Here is a 22,499-nt window from a genome sequence, read left to right as displayed (position 1 = left end):
TTTACTTGGTAGAAGTGAATCTGGTCTCCAATATGTAGCTGAAAGAGTTATCCCTATAGACCTTGTTAGATTGTTTTTAATTTAGAGGGTTGAACTACATCCAGCTGTTTTCTTTCAGCAAAGTTCCCTAACAAAGAGAATTTCTGAATTAAATATTGCTGATGGTTTCCATGACTTTTCCTGATTTGTTTGGTTTCATGGCATTTTCTGATTGCCCTTTAATTATTTAAATGGTTCTAGCCATTTGAATTTTAATCCTGAAATAAACAAACCTTAGATGCACTACCATTGTAAATATATCGCAGTAGGGTCTGACTGGATAACCCTTCTGGCTCATACCCAGCTGGCAGGCCAGCAGAGTTAAATGAAGAAAAAAAAAATAAAAATAAAACTTCTTCAGAGCTCTGAGATTGGTGGAACAAAAGCCCTTATGTTCGGAGCTGCTGCCTGCTCCAGCATCTCCCTTCTTGGCCTAAGTGTTCATATGTAAGAAAGTTGCTTGTAAATTCTCCTGGTTTTGAGCATTTCTGCTCAGAAAACAAAAACACTTCTGAATGTATATTTATCATTTTACAACTAATTGCTCACTAATTATTATTCCTTAGTTTGGTACGAGCCACCAATGCAGAGACCTCCTATCAGTTTTAAGAGTGTCCAGTTGATTTTGTTAATAGCACAAGAGACTTCCAGTATATAAAGGACAGATTTGTCACCTGGGGCTGCAGGAAACAAGAGTAAACATCAATGTAGGATGATCAAAAGTTGTGTTCCTGCTTTTATTTTGTGTTTGTGTGTGAAGTTGGCTCTCTGACATGAGCTTGTAAACTAAACCATACGGGTAGGGATGAGACATGCTGCTCACTTCAGGGAAGGCATGTGCTCCCCTCTTGCAGATTTTTTTTTTTCCATATATAATCAGTGCCACTATGAGCATGATTTAAAGAAAAATTTCCATGTATAGAATTAATTATTAAAGTTAATGGAGCCGGGAAGTGCACTTCAAATGCAAAATGAAGCAGAAAGGTGGTGTCCTTGGCAGCGTGGGAGGTGCCATCTCCCAAAGCACTGGAATGAAAAGATCCAGCTCTTAATAGGAGCTGTTTTAACAGCTCAGTGCCTGTCCTGAAATGGCTTCACAGGTGACACGTGGAGGGGGGAAAAGGAGAGCATGTAACAGGACTGTGATCAGAGTTTCTCATTTTGTGTTGTGTTGGTGCCCCCCAAGTCAGGACAAATGGCCAGAGCAACAAGAGGAGTCTTCACACTCCAGGGCACGGTCCTGCTCTTCTCCTGGCTGAGCCAAGCTGGGTTTGTCCTCACAGGCAAGGTGATGTATTCATTCTGGAGAGTGCAACCTCTCAGAACAGTGGTCATTTCTTGGACAGATGGTGCTATTGTTCCCATCACCATCCTGTAATTGCTGTGAGGTCTGGCTGGACCAGGCCAGCCCTCTGGTTTGGTCCTGGCTCCTTCCTCATCGTAGCATCTGGTGTTGGGAACCTCAGAGCATGGCACATAAAAATCCCTTCTATCTGTTTGGATGCTTTTACTTACCATGTGTCCTACAGTAGTTGCCAGCCCTGTTTGTCACCTTTGTCACAATGTCACTCTCCTCCCTCCTGTGTGCAGCCCACGTAACCAGATCAGCAGCTGCTGCTTGTGCCCCTCTCTTGCAGCACAAAACCACAGCATTTTCTCCTGTCCCTGGGGGAGCCCATGCCACTGACACATCCCCACAGCCTGGAGGGGCAGACACCCAGGTCTGGCCAGTGCAGACAAGCCTGGAGCATCCTGGAGACCCTGAGAACCAAAGGTTGGGGGGTGTGTGTAAGCTGGTGGGCATTGCTGCTGCAGGAAATCAGAACCTCGATAAATCCATGTGTTTATTGGAGGAAAACTTGTGCTTTTGGGGTTTTTTTAATGCTGATGGCTTTCTTTTTCCGTGTAAGCTCAACTGGGATAACTGCAGTGTCTCTGCCAGATGTGATGGCCAGGGGACACCTGCCTGCAGTGGTTCATAAGCCAGCACTGCAGTTGTGGCCAGGCTATAGTAGGAGTATTGCCTGACCTCTGCTGCTTCTCTTCCTCAGAATGTTCTCTGGGACTGGTGGTAATTTAAAAATAAATGTAAAATGTATAGAATGGGGTGAAAATTGATGCAGAAACACTGCAATCCTGATCACAAATGGTGAAGTGTTCTGTGCTTCTTGGCATCTCTCAAATTGCTGGGATTTAATGGTTTAAGATAGTTGGAAGGCACAGGTTGGTTAGAGATGATGCAAAAGTGGTGGTTTTAGACCACCTGAGTGTGAACTAACCCTAGTAATAATTTCTTGATAATGCTGTTTCAGGAATCAGATTTTCTGGGTTTGGTTTGCTTTTCTTGTTGCTTAATCCTCTGCTGTGGTTTGTTTGATTGCTTGTAGCAGTGTAAATTGCCTGGGAAGACACGGCTCTTTATGGGCTTGCTGTAATGCTAGGTTAAGTGTGCTCAAATTGCTGTAATTTGTATCTAATGGATTACATGGATTGAGAGCCCTTTTATAACTGTTGGAGCAAGGAGGGGCTGCCAGCCCTGGAGGAAGGGGAGGCATCCTGGGCACGGCCAGTCCCTTTGTCCCTCTGCTCTGGGAGAGCTGTCCCTTCCTGATCCCGGGGCTGGACAGCCTGGCACAGCTGAGCACCCAGCTGGGTGCAGGAGGAGCAGCAGCTGTGGCCAAGAGGCTTCTGCTGAACCCAGAATGTTTTGGGGGATGCTGATGGTGTGGTGTTGCCTTCCTCTGTTACTATCCCTGTGCTGTTGGGTGGGTAACTGCTGGAGATGTTTTTCCTCCCTGGATCTGCTCTGCCTTGACCAAAAGGAGATCCTTTTGTCTTTTAGCTTGCTCACTGCAATTTGGCCCCGTGGTTCCTTGCTGCCCTTTGCTCTTTGTGGTGGTTCCTTTTGTGCATTTCCTGTGTCCCAGCAGGAGCAGAGTGGGAATGCATCCCACCCATGGACCTTGGTGGTCTCCTTTGCAAGCCATCGCCACCCATCACCAGCCAGAGATTGCTGCAACTGCTAAAACAGAAGTTTTGAATTTAAAACCAGCTCTTACTTGCATCAACAAATCTGCTCCACTTTTTGATATGGTTTAGTGGTTGAACTGGCATTCCTAGGTTAAGGGTTGGATTAATATTCTTAGAGGTCTTTCCCAGTCTTAATGAGTCTATAATTAATTTCAACAGCCAGGTAATGTCTGTTTCCCTGATGGTTTCACAGGAGCTGAGTGGGGAGCAGCTTCATCCCCATCACAAAATCTGGGGTGCCTGTGCCCCTCATTGATGTATTGCACCAGTACAATTCCCTACAGAGCTGTCCTGCCACACTGTCTCCCTCTATGGGCACCATTAATTTGTGTAATCCCATGCAAATCAATATGCTAAACCCCTCATTAATTGGGTTACTGATTTATACTAATGAGACTTAAAATCTTGGAGAAGTTTGAAGGTATTTGTTTCTCCTCTGACAAGCTATTGTTAGCCCCACAATGGCTGGCCCTTGGCTGGGCTGGTAATTGCCTCGTGACTGGATTTGCATCCACATAATGGCAAGGATGCTAGCAGGAGCTAAGACATCTTTTAGTCTGAGCAGGAAAATTCAGGATTAGCAAGGTGGAATGCGTTTGCCGGCAGTTCCTGCAGCCCAGTTGTGTAGGGTGGCTTCTCTTCACCTATAACTCGGCTCTGTTGGTTGTTTCCATTATTAACCTGCTTTTCTTCAGAGCTTAATAACCTCAGCCATAAAAATCAGGCCTGCCTGAAAACTTGGCACAGTAGGAATTGGCCAGACTTTTATTTTTTCTGGTGGGAAGAACTGATGATTATTTTTAGAAGAAATTGTTTTGTCTGTGAAGTTTAATGGGTTGAAATGCTGTTTTGGCATTCACAAGCCTTCAGACCAGCTTTGTTGAAAACCCCATTTAGCATCACCAATAACACAGCAATGCTGAGGATCCCCAGGGACAGGCCACTGAAACAATAGCTGGAATGGTACATTTTTAAAGCTAATTGTTGTACATGTTCAGCCACTTCCCCCATGCCACTGCCACACACGCTCGCTGTCTTGGGCAAGATGCAGATCTGAGGACAGTTAAGTCCTCAAGAGGAATTTCAGTGACGTTTACAGGAGGTGCATCTGCATTTCCAGGGACTCTTTAATGAAAGCAAGGTCACATAGCCACTGAAGTCCTGCAGCAGAAAGACAATTCTGATTAAACCAAGAGTTTTCTCTTTTTTTTTTTGGTGGTGTTTTTTGGTTTTTTTTTTTTTTTTTGTTTTTTTTTTTTTTTTTGTTTTTTTTTTTTTGTTTTTTTTTTTTGTTTTTTTTTTGTTTTTTTTGTTGTTGTTGTTTTGTTTTGGTTTTTTTAATGGCTGCCTTTGTTTGTGTCTTCATAACAGAGTGTGTTTGTATATAATTTCCTGTGTGGCAGGGCTCTGGAGGCAGCTCTCAAGGAATGTGTCTTCACACCTTTGGGTGAGCAGCCACCCTGCCTTATTTGCAGGTGAGGAGCTGGGCACCTTTATCAATGGATAGTGGAGTAAGAGAGTAAGTGGCTCTCACTTGGACAGTCCTAAGTGACTTTGTTGTTTGCTCTGAATTTCCTGTGTACTAACATAGGCCATGCAGTGTTCCAGGAGGGTGCTTCAGGTAAAATGCCTCTCAAAATGAGACAAGGTAGTGACTTCTGAGTGGCTCCAGGGCCTTTCATGTTTTGGGGCAAGTGGAGACTTTGACTGGTGTGTCACAACCTTCTTTGTCATAAAAAAAAAACAATACAAATTTGGGTGAAAAAACCCAAACCCATGATCACTCTTTATGCATTGTTAAATTCTTTGGATGGTTGTGCATTCAAAACCACTTGAGTATTGAAGAGGAATTTGTGCTACAGAACAGTGGTGGGATTTTCAGTTTTGAGCAGGAAGAGTTGGGGGTCAGTGTTTAGTGGGTGAGTGAGGGTTCTCAGCAAGCCAGGGGCCAAGAGAGTCAGTGGTACAAAGAGGCTCTTGTCTTTGACAGGGGGCTTCTGGAGCCTGGCTGGCTGAAAATAATTAGCCAAATAAATTAAGTGTGCTCCATGCTAAGTAATTCTGACATTTGGCTTCCTAGGGGAAGGGGTAATGTACATGCAGAGATACCTCAGCTTGTCCTTTGTCCCTGGGAGAAGATGGGGCTGTTCTTTGCACAGATAGGAGCAGCCAGGAGAAGCTCTCAAAGCCTTGTGCTGACCAGAGGGATGGGGCTGGGCAGAGCTGCCCTCCTTCCCCATGCAAGGATGTCCTGCCACTGAGGGAGGGCAGGTTTAACTGCAGGCTGGTGATTAAAAACTGTAAAAGTTCCACTCCATGAAGGTGTGCTCCATCATGTTGGTGCAGGCACAGCATGGGCCTCATCCAGGAGCTCCCAGAGTTGTGGGACTGGCCTGGGAGGTGCTGGTTGGAAATGAGAGGGAGACAGGAGCGCTGTGGGCAGCACCTGAGCTGTTTCACTGCCATGTCCTTGTTTCCTGTCCTTTCTTTCACTCTGTGGTTATTTAAAGTGCATTATGTGCATCTCCTGGTGTTGTATGAGCTGCTCCTTCCCTGAGAGGGGCTGGCAGCAGCATCCTTAGGCCCACATTCCTGTGCTGGGTTTCTCTATCAAAAGACAGTGGGGGTTTCAGATTTTTGGCCACCTTTATAATCCAGCATTGCAGAGGTGTTTGCTGGTCACCCTCCCAACAGAGCCATGCCCACCCCATAGAGCTTTCACAGAGTGTTTTAATCCTGCTGCAGGGTGGGAGCAGAGCAGGTTTTTTGGAGCCTGGATGGGAGAGAGATGCAGATGGCGGCCAGCCAGAGGAGCCAGGTTTGTATGTGGGTTTTGCACTGCATCCTCCAAGTGTTCACAGGAATCCAAGATAAATTTGAAGCCTCTGGAAGGGAGAAACTTCCCCCATTACAATTGCACTGCATAGGGTGGTTTGCTCCCTTCCTCGTGTCCTGCCCTTGCTGCTCACACATGGAGCATTAAAGAAGCAGGAATCCCAGCTGCGAGGAGTTGTTTAACCCATACAGTTGTGAGATGCATGGAAAACATGAGTAAAACCATGACCAAACCTGTATATTTATCCTATCTCAATGAATAGTGAAAGCAATGGGTTCCTCCCTTGGCTTTCAAGAACATTAAAGGGAAAAAAAAAGCCCACCAATACCAAAACCCCTCCAGCCCACCAGGGATGAAGGTTGTGTTGGGGCTGCAGATCCCCAGGAGCATGGCTTGGAGCTGAGCACAGAACAGCCCTGGCTGTGATGAACCCAGACTGCTGTGACAGTGAGCAGTGAAATGATGTCTCTGCCATGAGAGTGAGAACCCAGGCTCTGTGCAAAGCCCCTTCCCTCCAGGAAGAAGGGATTTCCAGGGTCTGTGTAAGGCGCCCTGTGGCTGTGGTGGTACAGACCTGCAGCACTGGCAGTGCCTCAGCTCATCCCTGCTCAGGGCATCCATGGCTCTCCTCTGCTGGGCCCTGCACTGAGACAGCACAGTGGTTTTAATGAGAGCACAAAAGTTAAAACTGGGGTTTTTCTACTTTTAAAAATTAGTGGCAGACTGTGGCTGTTCAGGTTGCTATTTTAACTGCTCCAGATGTCAAGCATGGCTCAGCCAAGATCAATGCGTAATCCGAAGGAAATACTATTAATTTCAAAGGAATGTGGTCGGTATTTAAATATTTTGGATCTTTTTAATATGTAGCCAGTGGTAGTGGTCTAACTGGGCTTATTAACTCTGCTTTTGGAGCAGTGATTCTATTAGCATGAATTAATGCCCATTAACATTATTGATTTCCATTTATTTTTACATGTGGGCCTGTAACAACGCTGGTTATTTTAGATACTCTCCGAGGCTGTGCTGAGTCGGGAGCTGTTGGTTTAAGGCCTGATCCCACAAGCTTTTGTCCTTCCAGTTCCTATTTAGGCTCTGAGTTAGCTCCAAGCCTGCAGAGTGGCTCTGCTGCCTCCAGCACAGTCGGGCTGAGCCTGCTCGGCTCCTGCTCCATCCAGCCCCAGCAGCTTCAGCTCCAGCCGCACTGGGGCTCCTCACGTCCCTGCATGGCCAGGCTGGATTTAACCCCTGGAGCACACTGGTACCCACTGGAATATCCCCTCTGCTTTACCCTCACAGCACTGTGAGAGCCAGTCTTGGCTGCAGTGAGTGGGTTGGACCTGGTCTATATATTAAATTCTATTTCTAAATTAAGCCCAGGTAGACCCATTTCCCTGCTCCCACCCCCTCCTCTGACTTTTTATGCCTATTAAATGTATAAAGCACTTAGAAGGCAAAGGGTTTGTAATGAGGAACAGAGTCTTCCTGAATGTTTTGTTAAAGGTATGGAAAATACAGAAAGCTTTGAGAAAAACTTTCTTTCCTTTTAATTGGATTGAAGAACAACTTAAAATAACAGTTGGAGAATGAGCTGTATCTTACAGAGCTAGAAATGGACTCATTTTCAAACAAAACACAAAGTCCATAACTCATCATTTTCTTAACAAAGTATCTGTTTTCAATAGTTGTTGAAATATTTTTCTTGTAGAGGTCACACATTTTTAGTGAAAGACGTATCGGATTTTGGTTAAAAATATTTTTAAAAGCCAAATTATTCCCCCTTAAAAAAAAAAAAGCTTTAAATCACTGGTGAAATTACAGAAAAGTTGCACAAGAATAAGATTATGATCAGCCTGATATAATTTTTTTTAAAAGTAGGCACTCAGGAAAAAAAAAAAGAGAGAATGCCACAGATTTTGGTCTGCGTCAGAGAATGCTCTCATTAAAAGGAAACCTTCAGCTCCTTTGTCTGAAGAAACCTCACCCTTTGTTCATGTTTGAGAGAAATGGTTCTAGTTACTGAGAGAGTGTTTGCCTTGCTCAAAAAAAATGTTTGTGTGGGAGATGTTTTACATTTGAGTGACGCCAGAGAGCCAAAATGTGAAGCTGTATTGGCAGTAATGACCACAGGCTCGTGGAGCTGGAAAAATTCAGCTGAAAGCTTTTGGGGAAAGGGGAGGATTTCCCCTCCCTCCCTCTCCAGAGAAGTGGGATATGTGGACAAGCCAAGCTCTTTCTGGGGCAGGCGCTGTGCAGGGCTGGGGTGCCCTGGGCACATCTGGCTGCACATCTGGGCCGTGCACACCTGCCCACCTGTGGCTCTGTGCTGTTTCTGCCTGCATGCACTAGATGGCATTGCCAACTTGGCTACAGGGACTCTGGCTCCCGCTGGGGGATCCTTTGTGGTGTTTTACTCCTGAGGTTCTGTGCAGCAGGGACAGCAGGGCAGAGCTGCGTGCCTGGCACGGGCTGCCCTGGTGCCTGGGCAGAGCTGCTGCCACTGCAGGCAGGGCTGATGCCCACCTTGTGCCCATCCTGGGCACCCGAGGTCCATCCTGGGACCCTGCTTTAGGCAGGGGCTGAGCACACAGCAAAATATGGACTTTGCTGCTGCCAACAACTGCTACAAATGAGGGGCACAAGTGTGAGAAAGGCCAGGCCAGAACGAGAAACCTGAACACCAGGGACATCAGGGGTTCAGCAGTGCCTCTTGATTCCCTGTTCAGGCTGTTTATTCTCTTTTGTGGTCTCCAGAGAGAGCCTTGCCCCTGTCCTGCCTGTCCCAGTTTCTCCCCTGGCTGTGCATGCTGGGCTGGGATCAGTAACACTGAGCCTGAACAGAGCTGTGCACCTGAGGGGCTGTGACCTGGTTCCTTGTCTGCAGCAGCTGGCACTGAATGCCTGAAAAACATGAAAGCATGCCAAAAATGGAAGAATTGTAATCCAGAGAGCCTTCCCAAACTGTCACTTGCTCCTTGAACTCTGAGCTGCTTTCTAAAGGCCAAAGGTATGTTGCTGGCTTTTTTATAGCCCAGCACCCATTTGCAGAGAGCAAAGCAAGTCAATAAAATCAAGAAAGAGTGCCTGTGTTGGCTCTGCAGCAGAGTCATGTCCCTGAAAGCAGGAAGCCCACCCCAGGGCAGGTTCTCCAGGGCATCTGTGCACTCTGGAATGCTGAGCAGTGTGGGAAAGGCAGCCAGGGCTGCTCGGTGCCCCTCGTGTGCTCCCGGACTGGGAGCACCTCCTGCCCTGCCAGTGCCAGCCCCAAGGCTGCACCGGGACAAATGTGGCATTGTTTGCTGCCCTGCCTTGCAGTTTCTCTTGAAAGCTGAATCCTGAGCAGCATTCAAGCACAACAGAGTTCCTGCTTTCCCAGATGGCAGCCAGCGAGGAACACGCTCCCCTAGAAACGTCTGCCATCTCCATCTTGTGTCCTCGGGCAGGCTGACAGCTTGTTTTTCATTCAGAGTTCCCCTCAGCTGCCTGGGGTGTCCTTCAGGGCACTGGTGTGCCGCTGCCAACAGATCTAATGATCAGCAGGAGTGTTATTTGTGTTGTGTTAGCATCTCAAAGTATCCCTGTGACTTTCCGTGCTGCTCAGCCACGTCATCAGTGCAGAAAAAGCTCCTGAAAAATGTTCAGGGTAAATCAGCCCCTGGTTCCTCCTGGAACCTGCTAAAAACCAGTGATGTGGGAGACTCCATGATGCAACACTTCCCCTTCAGAACACTCCTCTCTGCATGTAACTCAGAGTTTGTTTGTGGGGAGAGCTGCTCACACCACTTTGGGCATTCAAGTTTCCATGGAGAGGGACCTGGCTGCCTTTGCTGCCTGGAGATGCAAGGCTTGGAGTGGAGCTGCTCTTGGAAAATGAAGCATTTGTGCTCAGCTGAGCCTCCCGGAAGGAGGACTTGGCCTCAGTGTGTTGTTTGGGCCATCGCAGGACTGTCGCTCAGTACTTCTTGGTTTCATGCCTTGCTTTGCATGAGGTATTTTGTAGGAGCTTTGGCAAGTCTCTTCTCTATCTTTTACCCCCTCAGAGGTAAACCAGAGAACTGAGCTAGCTGTGGGCTGGAGGTGCTGCTGCAGGGCTCTGTGCTCCCATTAACCCCCTGATTTACTGCCCTGCACCGAAGGCCCCACCAGTGCCACGTGTTGACATTTCTGATGGATTGTGGCCATTCTCTTGTCAACATGAGCCACCCTCGTGTGCCAGATCTCCTGCTTGGGATGCTGAGCAAAAACTTGGTGGTTCACATTATAAAACTGAGCTGAATTTAAGTTTTGTTTCTCTTTTAGGCAAACACTGCCAAAAATTCTGCCATCATATATAAATTTATTGTTGTCAACTTTTTTAACTAACCTGAAATGCAACTCACTTTTTGGTACTCCTGCAGGCCTATGTGATGGGACATATTGAGAGAACATCTGTACCAGTGACTGTGAGGTGGACAGGAAATGTGTGTTTTTACTGCTCACATAGGGAAGAAATCTCATTAGATTTATGTGATCTCAAACCAGTTGTGTTCCCTGTGCAAAACCCAGGCCTCCAGCCGGGCAGCCTGTATCTTTAACACAATGAAAATAAACCAGCAGCATCTGTAATGTCCTTCTTAGTGGGATGAATTAGGAGGAATGTGCATGGACACAATCCTAGAGACTATTCTAAGCATAAGTTATGGAAGGAGGGTAGGAGAGCGTGTCATTCTTCAGCTTTATTAAAGAAGCTGGTTATGCACATGCATGACTGGGAATGCCAGTCTCCAAACATTCTGATTACTGCAGACCCTCCAAGTGGAGTTCATCTGCCAGGTAAATAACAAGGGAGATTCTCATATTTATAACTGAAAATTGCCTGAGTGTTCAGCTGGCCCTCACTCTGCCAGGCTGGATTTTCATTGCACTTTACTCATCATCAGTGGCTTGAGAAAATCCCTGGCCAAGACTTGCCTTGGAGCTGGCAGGACCACACGTGACTTCACTTGGAAAAGCAGGTTAGGAACTCTTCCCAAAGGTCTGACCCTGAGCTCCTGTTTAACTCAGGCAATTCCCAGTAAGGTCTTTCCCAGTCAGAACCACTGTTCTGGTAGCACAGGGTTATTTGTGCTGATTTTTAGTGATCCATTGCATTTCTGCTGTTCTGTAAGGGTATGAAACTGCATCATTCTCAGAGGATAAAAACTGCTTTGCTATGGATATGATTTTGTATGGAGGGGTAGTGTCCATTTGCTACTAAACCACATCACCCTCCACTGCTCCCACCCTTACAGGCAGGGTTTCTGAATGGGATCTGAGCAGGTCTGTGCCCTTCTGGCACTAGAATTAAAGAGAAAAGAGGTCTGATCACAAACTATTCACTTCTAAAAGCAATCTCCTGAAATGAAGTAATAATGCCTAAATTATCCCAGTGATGAGCAAACCTGCAAGTCCAGCTTCCAAACTGGCAGAGGTTCCTGAAGCCATATGCTGCAGAAGGTTTTCCTTTTTTGTGTTTTTTTCACCTGTATCAGTGTGATTAACTCTGTTGTAAGTGAGAGCCAGCTCTATCTGAATTTGGGGGTTGATGTTAGTGCTTTCATAAGACTTAATACCTAAAAGTGTGTTTTCAGAATATGCTCAAGACATGATCTGTCTCAGTATGTGAGCTCTATCTTAGAATTACAGCTAAACCTCTGCGGTTCAGAATCTAGGTGAAGGTTTGATTATCTAGGAAGAAAAAAGAAAACCAAACAAAAACTCAAGTATATGGTACTGAACAGTTTTATCTCAAAGGATTTTGTTCATAACCTCCTTGTGGAACTTAACAGAAAATTAGATCTCTGCCACCAAATTCTTAAAGGCATTAGAAAACACTGTGGTGTAGACCTTGCCTTCCATCAAATTCCACTCCAGTGACTTTTAAAGAATGCAGCTGTTTCACTCATTTTGAGTTCTTGCAGACTTTTCCATAGGGGATATTTCTAGTTTTGCAGTTTCCCATCAACTCAGCGAGGAAGGAGGGAAAAAAAAGAAGAAAGGCATTTTGTCTTGAGGAAAATCTTGTGTGCTCAGCTGGAGCCTTTCCTGTGAAGCTGCTCTCCCAAGGCCCAGGGAGCTGCTGGAAGTTCCCAGGGCTGTTCCTGTGCTCTGTGCACTCCAGGCTCAGAGATGCTCTCCTGGGTGCAGATAACGTGGTTTTGTTGTGCCACATGTGCAGGAGCAATGAGGGTGGATTCCCTAGGACCTTGACCAGCAAACCTTCCCCATGCCCCAAAATCACCATGTTTACAAAAGATAGAAGAAAAATTTTTATAGTATTGCAAGGAATATGTTGAGTACTTATTTTTGGCTGGTGCCAAAACCCAGCATTTTTTCCTTTCCAGCCAAGGAAAGCCTCTTTGGCTAGATTTTGCCACAGTCCTTGCTGTGGGTGATGAATAGATGTCCCTTCTCCCTCTGTGACCACCTGGCATGTGTGCTTTGCTTTGAGAAGCTGACCCTGGGGCTGAAATTTTGCCATATTTAGTTCTAACCAAAATGCTGTAGTCCAAATCCAGCCAAAAGTATTGGATGAGGGAGAAATACCAACGCATTGGAAGGTGTGCAACTGGGACCATCAAGGAGCTTCCTGAGCTTGGGCACTGGTCCCTGGCCTGAAAGCCCAGACTGGGACCATGGCTGTGATGTTTTGCCATACCCAGGTCCTTTTTTGGCTCCACAAATCATAATCCACAAAGGATTATGACACTTTGTGTGACTCTGACAGCTCATGGTGTTCAGCTGGGGCGAGGTGAAAGTGGGGTCCAGTGGCAACACTATGAGGAGCAAGGTATTTCCTTGTGCTTTTCCAAAATAGCTCTGTGTGATGCTGACTATGAAGTTAAAATGAAAGATGTCTTGTGCTGTAAGTTTTCCCCCCCTTATTTAAATAAATCCATAGATATGGAGGAAGGAGTGAGAGAGAAGAAGAGAAGGAGGAGCTTTTGGCTGGTGGCTTTGGGCAAACAGAAGATTGACCCCGCAGTGCTGCTGGCAGGGCAGGGAAGCTAAATGGAAACAGAATCAAATTATTAAAACAAAAACTGGAGTGCAGGAGAATCATGTTTCCTGCAGGGTTTTGCCTCTCCTGGGTGTGGTGGTCTCTCCTGGCGGGGTGTCAGGCTGAGCTCAGCGCCGGGCGGTCACCACGCACCGCTCTGCTCTCGGGGTGGAGCCGCTTATTTAACCAGAAAACTCAGAGCCCCCGAGGGCTCCAGGGCTGCTCTTTGTCCTTCAGAGTGTCAGTGTTGGTGCAGGGCTTCTCTCTTTTATCTGGGATATTTTTATTTAGTCACTGCTAACCAGAAGTACACGCTTTCCAGCTTCCCTCTCGCCAATACCGTGGGGTTGGTTATTGGGCTGGCAGGCAGGATAAGGGCAAAGTGAAGCTTGGGGAATGCTGAGCTCTCACCTGCCATGCCCTGGTGCAGAGTTTAACCCTCTGAGCTGGGGACCAGACTCTTGGAACACAGGGATGTTGGAAAAGGCAGCTCTGATATTGCCCAGCTCCTGGAGCAGAGGCTGTTGTGTAATTTCTTCTCAGTGATTCTCATGCTGCCCCAGATGTGCTCTGGGTTTAATTCCGGTGGGAGTGCTCAGAGTTTAGGCCTGAAAAAATGGGCATTTAATGCAATGCTGCATTTTATTAACATCAAATACAACTGGGCCTTGATGTGAGCAGTGAGTCACAGGTCTGGAAAGGTATGGGTGTCTCCAAAGCCCCCAGTTCCCAATGAGGGCCAAACACCTGCATGGTGCCCAGCCCCTGGTGCCCTTCACTGCAGCAAGGACAGACTTCTGCACTCTGCCAGTGGCAGACACAGCAGCTCTGCAGGCACACAGGATCCAGAGATCAGCCATAACTCCGTGAAGGTGCAGTGTGATGCTTCCTCATGTGTCTAAGGAAGGGACTTGGTGCTTTCATTTGTTTTCATAAGAAAACAGTGCTTGGATAAAAAAGGGAACACTTTTAGCTCAATTGCCTGATTCCAGCCCTGCTTGACATGTGGGTTGTTATCCCAAAGAGATCAAGCTTTTCTAAATTTTATAAAAATAAGCAGCAGAATGGTGGAGAAGGGCTCAAGCTGGACCCTTGGCTGAGAAGGCTGTAGCATGAGTCTACAGTTGTTTTCAGAAAACCCACAGGGGAAAGCTGCAGAAAACTGGGTTTCCTAAGTTTAACTGTTCACAGGTCTCCTTGTTTTTCTTGTATGGGTGCCTGCAAACAGACCTACACCTATCTTTCCCTCTTTCCATTTCACACATTTTCACCTTGTCTTGAAAATGGGATGTGTCGCAGGCAAAGCCCCTGCCTTGCAATGGGACTGACTTGAGGGTAAATAAATGAGAGCAGGAGAAGCTGGAGATAGCTGGAGGAAAACCTCAGGTCAAGTCCATCATCCTGGATGTTCTGTACATTCCCAGACAGGGACAGGGTGGTGTTGGGGCATATTTGGGATTCAGTTGTCTCTGAGCTATTTAGTACCTTGTGAGATGGCACAGAAAGACTGTTAACAATGAATCTGCTGCCATTCAGGGCGGCCTTGAGTCATTGTGGTTTAAAAAATAAATTATCATATAAATAGCTGCTTAGGAATCTCAGCCTGAAGACCACAAAATCTCACCAGTGCATAGCTCTTCTGGCTTGTGTAGCACCATGTGTACTTGTGGAATATTTTGGCTGTGTGTTGTGAAACCACTTCCTATTTTAAAAAGAGTATTATAGGAAAAGAATAAAGTCTATTGTCAGTGACAACTGCTGGTGGTTTCCCAGTGCCTCTCATTCCAGGAGGCTGAGCACATCATGACTGGATTTTTCCTGTCTTTGCTGAACCTGCCCCAAGATGCCTTGTGGAGAGCAGAATCCCCTGCCCTGGGTACCCAGAGGTGAGCAGGAGCATTCCAGGGCTGGCTTAAGACACTTTCTGGGTGGTTTTTGTGACAGATTGGTGGCTTTTGAAAAGCCAGAGGTGGTGAACAAGCTAACAGTCATGCTCCTGCAGTTGGAAATAGCACTGGGATTTTGGATATTGGAATTTCCCCCTCCTCCTGCTCTGCTGTCCCAAAGCAAGGCTGAGTGTGACCCATCCGAATTTTGTGACTTTATAAAGTGAAAAAGAGCCAAGGCTTTTGATGTAGGCATCTCACACTCTTGCAGTGCTGTGGGTTGTTAATAACTACATCTCCACTGACTTTTTTTGGAGCAGGATCAGATACCAAGAGCGAAAATCCTCCTAAGAAAATTGTTCTGAGTGAACTCCAGCCAGTCAGCTCAAACAGAATCCATCCTTGGGTTTTCCCACTGCACTGGTTCTGGCTAATAAACTGCCTGTTCCTTTTAGTTCTATTTTGTGTTGTTTGCTTTCTTTGCTTATTTGTGACTTCCCTTTGGGGACCAGAAAGAACAGGCTGGGAAGTTCAGCAGTGCCACCGGAGGCTGTGGGATGGTGCACGTGGTAATGGTCCTTTCAACAGGTTTTTTTTCTCAGACATTCAGCAAAAGTTTGCAGTCCCAGCACAAAATGTGAGAATGATGACTGTATCACAAAGACATTTTCCCAGCGTGGCTGAGCTGTGATATGAAACAAGCTGATTTTCTCATGAGAGGGGAGTAAATCCTTGGAAGTGTTATTTTTCTAAAGTTTTATTTGAAAAGTACTAGCATGACCTTTTCTTGATGTTGCTTTTTCTTTCTCTTTTTTCTTTGTAAAAATCCTTGTAGGATTGTGATTAGCAAGATAATGAATACCATCTGCTTTTAATCAATTCCTTCCTTTTCTCCCAAACCCTCCTAGCTTCTAATATTAATGGAAACAGATTTGAATACTGGAATAGACTGCTCTGGAGAGTGCTTGGGTATTTACTAGGTGAAAAGTGAAATTGCACAGGTTTATTTCATGGGGCAGGGCATTTGACAGGTGCAATTTTTCTTCTAGATGTGTTGCATGCCTGTTTTATAAACCAAAATTCATTCTGACACATGAGATTATAATTCTGTATTGGAGGGAAATTTCAAGAAGAGGAGGGTTTGAGCCCAAACTGGAGCTGCTGCCCAAGCTCCTTCAAAGAGATGATGCTTATTTACTGCCACAGTGACACACTGAGGGATAAATGAGGTTGACTGGGAAAGCTGGGAAGCAAAGGATGCTTCCTATGGGGAAAGCAAAGCCCATGGCATTTTGAGTGTAACTCCTCTGTTAGTTTTGTAAAATACATAAAAGCGACTTGCTAACACAGCTTTCCCCAGTGCCTATGCATTCAGATTTATATTATATTTTATATTATTTTATTTTATATTTATTTTATATTTATATTATTTTATCTTGGAAGACAAAAGAAATTTGAATTCATTTTCTGTCAAGCCTTACCTCAGATCAAACCTATTTTTTCCCCTGGATAGGAATCAGTTTGATTTGTGCATTTCTCTTAGGTTGGAATCAATCATCCTGCTCTGATTTGAATGACCACTTTACCCCTCCAAAGGTTCACATTAACAGGCATTCCTGGGATGTTTTCTTGATTGGGTTCAAGGCATTGTGTGTTCCCATCTGTCCTGCCTGATTACAAACCAGCTCTGCCAGCTAATGTTGGCTGGGAAACCCTTCCTCTCCTGCATTGCTCCAAATTGGGTCCTGAGAGGAGAAATTGCTGTTTCCAGCACAGCCATTTGTGACAAGGTGGTCCTGGCTGGAGGTGCTGGTGTTCTGCTGTGCCCTCTCATGGGGTGGATGCATGTCACATTCACATTCTCTGGAAAAATCCCTTCGCCCAGGATTTTTCTCCTGGGAAACTAAGAAGCCTCAGAGAAAAATGGAAACAATAATTATCTCATTTGCTTCTCCTCTGTTGTGCTCATGTGGAATGTGTTTGGAGATTGTTTACTCACAGGTGATTGTTTCATTCAATTCTGGTGTGAGTTGTTTTGAGTCTTTGGCCAATCACTGCCAAGCTGTGTCGGGAGTCTGGAGAGAGTCACGAGTTTTCATCTTTTTAGCCTTCTGTAAGTATCCTTTCTGTATTCTTTACTATAGTTTAGTTTAGTATTCTTTAATATATTATAGTATCATAAAATAATAAATTAGCCTTCTGAGAACATGGAGTCAGATGCATCATTCCTGCCTTCATGGGGCAGCCCACAAATACAATAAATAGATGCACAGAGCAGAGAGTGCCAGGGCTTGGGGTGCCAGGAGTGCTCTGTCCCAGAGACCTCTGAATGGACAAAGCAAGAGGGGCTGAGAAAGAGCTGAATGAGGATCCTCAAGGGCTTGGGATCTGCATCTGTGAGCAGTGAAGACTCTGGGCCAGCATGGGCCAGCACAGGTGCTGTGTGGATGTGACAGCCTGGTCAGAGGGTGAGAAAGTAGATAAGTTTGATCGTTTGTTATTATAAACAACCTGCAGGTGTTGTTTTCCTACTCTCTATTTTCTTGTTTTTCTCAAAGATTGTTTATAAGAAAGGCGTTTAGTTAATTAGCCAATCAGGTGAAATGGATTGACTAATTGACCAATCTGGTCTGGCTGTATCCGAGCAGTGTATAAAAAGGGAGAATGCAAGGTAAAGCAGAAGTGCTGTGCCAACCAGGCTTCTGGTGGGTCTGTGGTGTTTCTTACTCAACAGCAGCAGCGCTGAGCTGCTTGGGTTATCTGCCCAAACAGTTCCTACAGGGAGTTGGATCACCATGATGTGAGTGGCTTTTGTGGGTATTTTCTTCCCTTTTTTTGCAAATGTTATTTACCTTTTTGTTGAAGCCCTGAATATTCATTCTGCTTCATGCAATACTTGGATTTTGGGGGACATGGGCCAGTGCATGCCTTTGAGCCTAGATGGGGACAGGCCCTCCAGTGCCCCTCATCAGGACTGTGGCCCCTGGATATTTCAAGGGGAATGGGCTTGTTTCCATCACACTGGGTGTTCTGAGTGCTGCTGCTGAGGGATCCTGCCTGCCTGTGCAAGTGTCTGAATTAAAGCAGGACTTTTACCATGAGGGAACATGACATGTACAGATGCTTTGTCCTCAGTCTGGCAGGGGTTCAGCTGGGGTGCCACATTTCTGCCAGCTGCTCTCATCTTTGCAGGGCTGTTTGGTGAGAGCAGGGCAGCAGCATATCCTGAGCACCCACAGCCTTGGGCTTATGAGGTAAAGCACAGACAATGCAACCTCTTTTCAGGAGCAGGCTGTAAACATCTTGAAACAAACTTCCAGTGAAGAGTTTTTGACTTCCCCAGCCTCTCCCCTAATCCCTTGTTACTGGAGCTTTTGGGGTGAGACATCTGAAGTCGCACAAGGACACGCATGTAATGCCTCTGATTAACTCACACAATTGCAGGAGTTAAAGCCTGGTGCTACCAAACAAGGCACCCTTGTTTCCTTTCTCTCTTTACAGGGCCTTGCTGGCGTAACATCTTACATTTCCCCAGGATGTGGAGCCTGGAGGGAGCGCGTGGGCTGGGATGGAGCCAGGGAGTGTCTGGGGCAGGGATGCAGATATTGCTGGAGGGCTCCTACAGGTGCCTGGGTGCTGTTCCCCAAAGGGGGGACGCTTTGCTCTGTGCTTTGCCATGTCCTGGGGGGCTGAATGGGCCAGACCTTCCTCCTGGAGCTGTCACTGGGAGCCCAAGGTGGGTGGAATAGCAGGGAACAATATGGAATCAATAACAGTTGATCCTGTTTGCCCCCAAGAACATGCACATGCTTTGCCTGGCCCTTGGGACTTCTGAGAGGCTCTGGTTATGGTTTGGAGAGGGCACTTTTGGGATGCTTTGGGAAAATGCCACCCCCTGGCTTGGTGCTGAAAATATGAATATGACAGCACTTAACGGTGAAGGGAGGACCAGGCAAAAAAGGATTTTGTCTTCTTTTGCCATCAGGAGTGGCAAAAGCTCCACATCCATCCCTGCCTGGAGGATCCTCCCTGCTCTTCCCATTGGCACCCACCTACTGCCCGCCCTGCAGCCATGTGGAGGTCAGGCAGGAATAACAGCCCTTTTTGCAAAGCTGACTTAATGAAAGCAAAAGGTAGGGGGTAGAAGGGAAATAAAATGGCTGTGGTTTGCCAAAATCCCTGCATGTGGCACCTACAGATTGCTGACAGGGGCAGGCAGAGGCAGCAGTGGCTGAGGAAGAGACCCCTTACTCTCAGCAGCTGTTTCACATGCACGGGCTTTAAAAAGCTTCCTTGCTGCCCCACTCTGCTGCAGCAGGGCGGGTGTGGAGCTTGGAGATGGTTCAAATCCTGCATTTCTGGCCCCGTTGAGGCTGCTGAGGGCGATGTCACCGCGTGGGAATGCGCTTCCCCTGCGCTGGGACAGCCCTGGCCAACACCAGATACCCTTCCTTCCTGCCTGCTCCCATGGTGGGGATTATTGCTTTTGGCTGCTCCTGGCTTTGAAAGGCATCCAAAGAGCTCGGCTCTTGCAAGCTGAGAGCAGAGACAGAAAGCCTCTCCCTGCCTCACCTGTTTGTGGTTATTCAGCTCCCTCCCTTCACGCTTTGGCACAATAATGGCCTGAAAGTAAAACAAGAGGCAAGTTCTCCCCCCGCCCCGGCTCAGAGCACTGAATGAAACCCAGCCAGCAGGGCCTATTGAGACAGCATCGAGACAAATGTCAACTTTAACACAAAGAGGCTTAAATGACTGACACAGAAAGGAATAATCTCGGATCTGTTTTCCAGGCTGCTCCCCAGCATAGTTGTGCTGCAGACGGAGACAATTTTCAGTTCCCCAGGGAGATTGTATAGCCAAAAAAAGATACTTGGTGGTGATATGCTATAAGACTAGGTCATGAGAATGGATGTTTGGAATAATGACAGAATTCATTATAGGCAAACTAAATTAACAGAGTGTCTTGAGAAACATATGGGGAGGAAATTGCCACTGAAGCCCAGCAAAGTGCAGCTTTACTTCTCATTGTGCTGGGTTCTCCCAAGGCCTCCGTGAAACAGGACAGGGGGTTATAGAAGTCATTTTGTGGCAGCTCTCTGAATCTGTTGCCTTTTTGTTTGCAAGATGGCTTTTTGCCTTTGAATCTTATGAAAAAGTAAAAGTAATTAAAGCTCATGAATAATGGCATTGAAATGAACATGCAGCCACCTCTCCCCAGAAGTAAGAGGGAAATGATGTCCTGGTTGGTGTCCTGTTGACCTTGCTCAGACCTTATGAAGCATGGGGGCTGCGCTCAGCCATGCCAGGCACCCAGAGCATCCTCCCCTGCCCCTGCCCTGCATTTGCCTTATCAGGCACTGAGAGCATCCTCACCACCCCGTGGCACCTCCCTAAGAAGCCGCTAGCCCAGCTGCCTGTGGCTGCAGAGAGCTCTGATCCCATTGCAGACCCTTTGGGGAACGTGCTCAGGGTCTTGCCAGAGGCTCCACATCCTGAGGAGCTCCCCGGAGACCCTGAGGGAGAGGTGTGGGATTAAAGAACCCTTGGTCCTTTCATCAGAATTAATGAATCCTCAGTCAGTGTCCTCCCCAGGACCTCCACTGCCTGCAGAACTCACCAAAAAATGTCATTGCCTTTTGCAATTATCAGTTCAAAGATGTCTGGTGGCAGCTCCAGGAAAGGTCCCTGTGTCTGAGGTGGCCCCATGGTGCTTTTGGGTGGCAAATTGCTGAGCAGAGACCTGGAGCCGTGGCTGTGGCTTCCAGCAGGGAAACAGATCTTAGTGCCTGATATCCATGCCCCATGGAAATGTGGAGCACTTGTGCCTCTGGACTATGTTCCTCTGTAGAGGAGAATGCAGGACTGTAGCAAAGAACTTTTAAAGTCAGTGAATCAATGAACAGCTAGAGTATAACAGGGTAGTGTTTGGTAGAAAAAAAATCAGCCTGGAGAAACTCAAGATGAATGATTGAATAAAAAGAAATTTAGGGAGTTTTGCATTTTGTATTTATATTTATCCATGCACATGTATGTAACACTTATATGTAAGTGCCTGAGAAGTAATGAGGGAATGTCACAAACCCAGAGCAGTGGGGCACAGGAAAGGCAGCAGGATGCTCTGCAAGCCAGCACTGGTTAGCCTGGCATGTGACCTGTGCTAAGCAATGGCAAATACGGCCCCAGATTAAATTAGAAAATAATTAAATTGTTGAATTTAATTAATGTGGAGCATTATGAAAATAGTCTTTTATTCAAAAGAATCCTACTTCTATTCTTTTTCTCCCCAGGATCTGTAAGTCAAGCTGAGTGAGGCATGACACGTTTTGAAAGACGTTTAGCCTAATATTTCAGGAGGTTCCAGTGGTAGAATGTGGCAAAGAGCTTAAGAACAAGGTAAAGGAATAACCTCAATCAGGAGCTTAACAAGCATCTACTGCAATGGCCTCCTTGGTTCTGGAAGAGAAGAATTGAAGTTTAAAAAAAATTACTATTGGGTTTTTGTTGTTAGCTGGTTGGTTTGGATTTTTTTGGTGGTAGGGTGTTGTTTGGTTATTTTTTGGTTTTATTTGCTTTTGGTTTTAATTTTTCCTTGAAAGCCCTCTCAGGTGTGGAAGGTTTTGGGGCTTAGTCCACTGGGAATTAAAAGATAAAGATAGATATATAGAAATCTGTATATGTGTATATATATATATATAGATCTATGTGTGTGTATATCTCTATGTAGATATATATTTACATAGGTATAAATATGTATATATATCTATATATATAATATGTATTTATCCTTTTTTCCTAAATTGTTGGCATTTAACTGCCCCTGAGCCCCAGCCCTGTGGGGAAGGCTTTGCCTTCTCCTGGGTGGTTTGGGGAGTGGGGCCGGGGGATGAGACAATGCACTAACCCCAGGTTTTCTGCCTGTGCTTAAAAGGATTTTCCCTCGCGGCTGGCTCCGATACGGTGTGGAAAAGGAAAGGGACAGGGAAGCTCAGAGGAGCTGACAGGGGCAGAAAAAGGGTGTGAAATTCAGCCTATCTGGTGTGTCCCCTTTGATGTGTCACGCAGAGATTGTGCCGGCGCTCAGACGGGAAGGGGTTAACGCGTTTCTCAGTAACCATTGAAATGGGGGCTGTTATGGTCTATTTAGGCAATGATCTGTTACAATATCAATGGCATTTTCGATGGCAGTGTCTCCTATTCTTCTATTGAAATCACAATAGCTTTGGAAGTTCACGGCCATGGCAGTCTCAGGGACAGATTTCTGTTCATTTTTCTTTGTTGTGAAGATTTTTCTTTTTTTTTTAAGAAGTAAATTAACTCGCACAAATGCGAAAGAAGCTTCAAGTGTGTGACCTTTAGACAAAAGCCTCAGATTTGTCATTCTCTCTCCTTAACTTATGCTGTGCTCTCAGCAATGCCTGGACACAATATCCAGCCCAGCTTGGGCTACCTGGCCACAAATAGCTGGGCAAGGCTGGAGTGACAACGTGAAATCTCCATTTCTATGCTGTTGTCAGCTTCTAACACTGAGGGGAAAAACGTCAAAGTTGGGGAGAGGTTTTAGCTGCCTGCCTGCCATGCATTTAGATATAAAGGGAGCCTCCTGGCTTGGCCCCTCTCTGCTTCTTTAGAAACCAGGGGCTCATGCAGCCCTAGGACTGTCTGCAGAGGTTACTCGCCCAGCCTTCACTTTGAT

Source organism: Melospiza melodia, chromosome 16, assembly GCF_035770615.1.
Source record: "Melospiza melodia melodia isolate bMelMel2 chromosome 16, bMelMel2.pri, whole genome shotgun sequence".
NCBI classification, from domain to species: Eukaryota; Metazoa; Chordata; class Aves; order Passeriformes; family Passerellidae; genus Melospiza; species Melospiza melodia.
The sequence above is the reverse complement of the archived record's forward strand: the minus strand, read 5'-3'. Positions refer to the sequence as shown.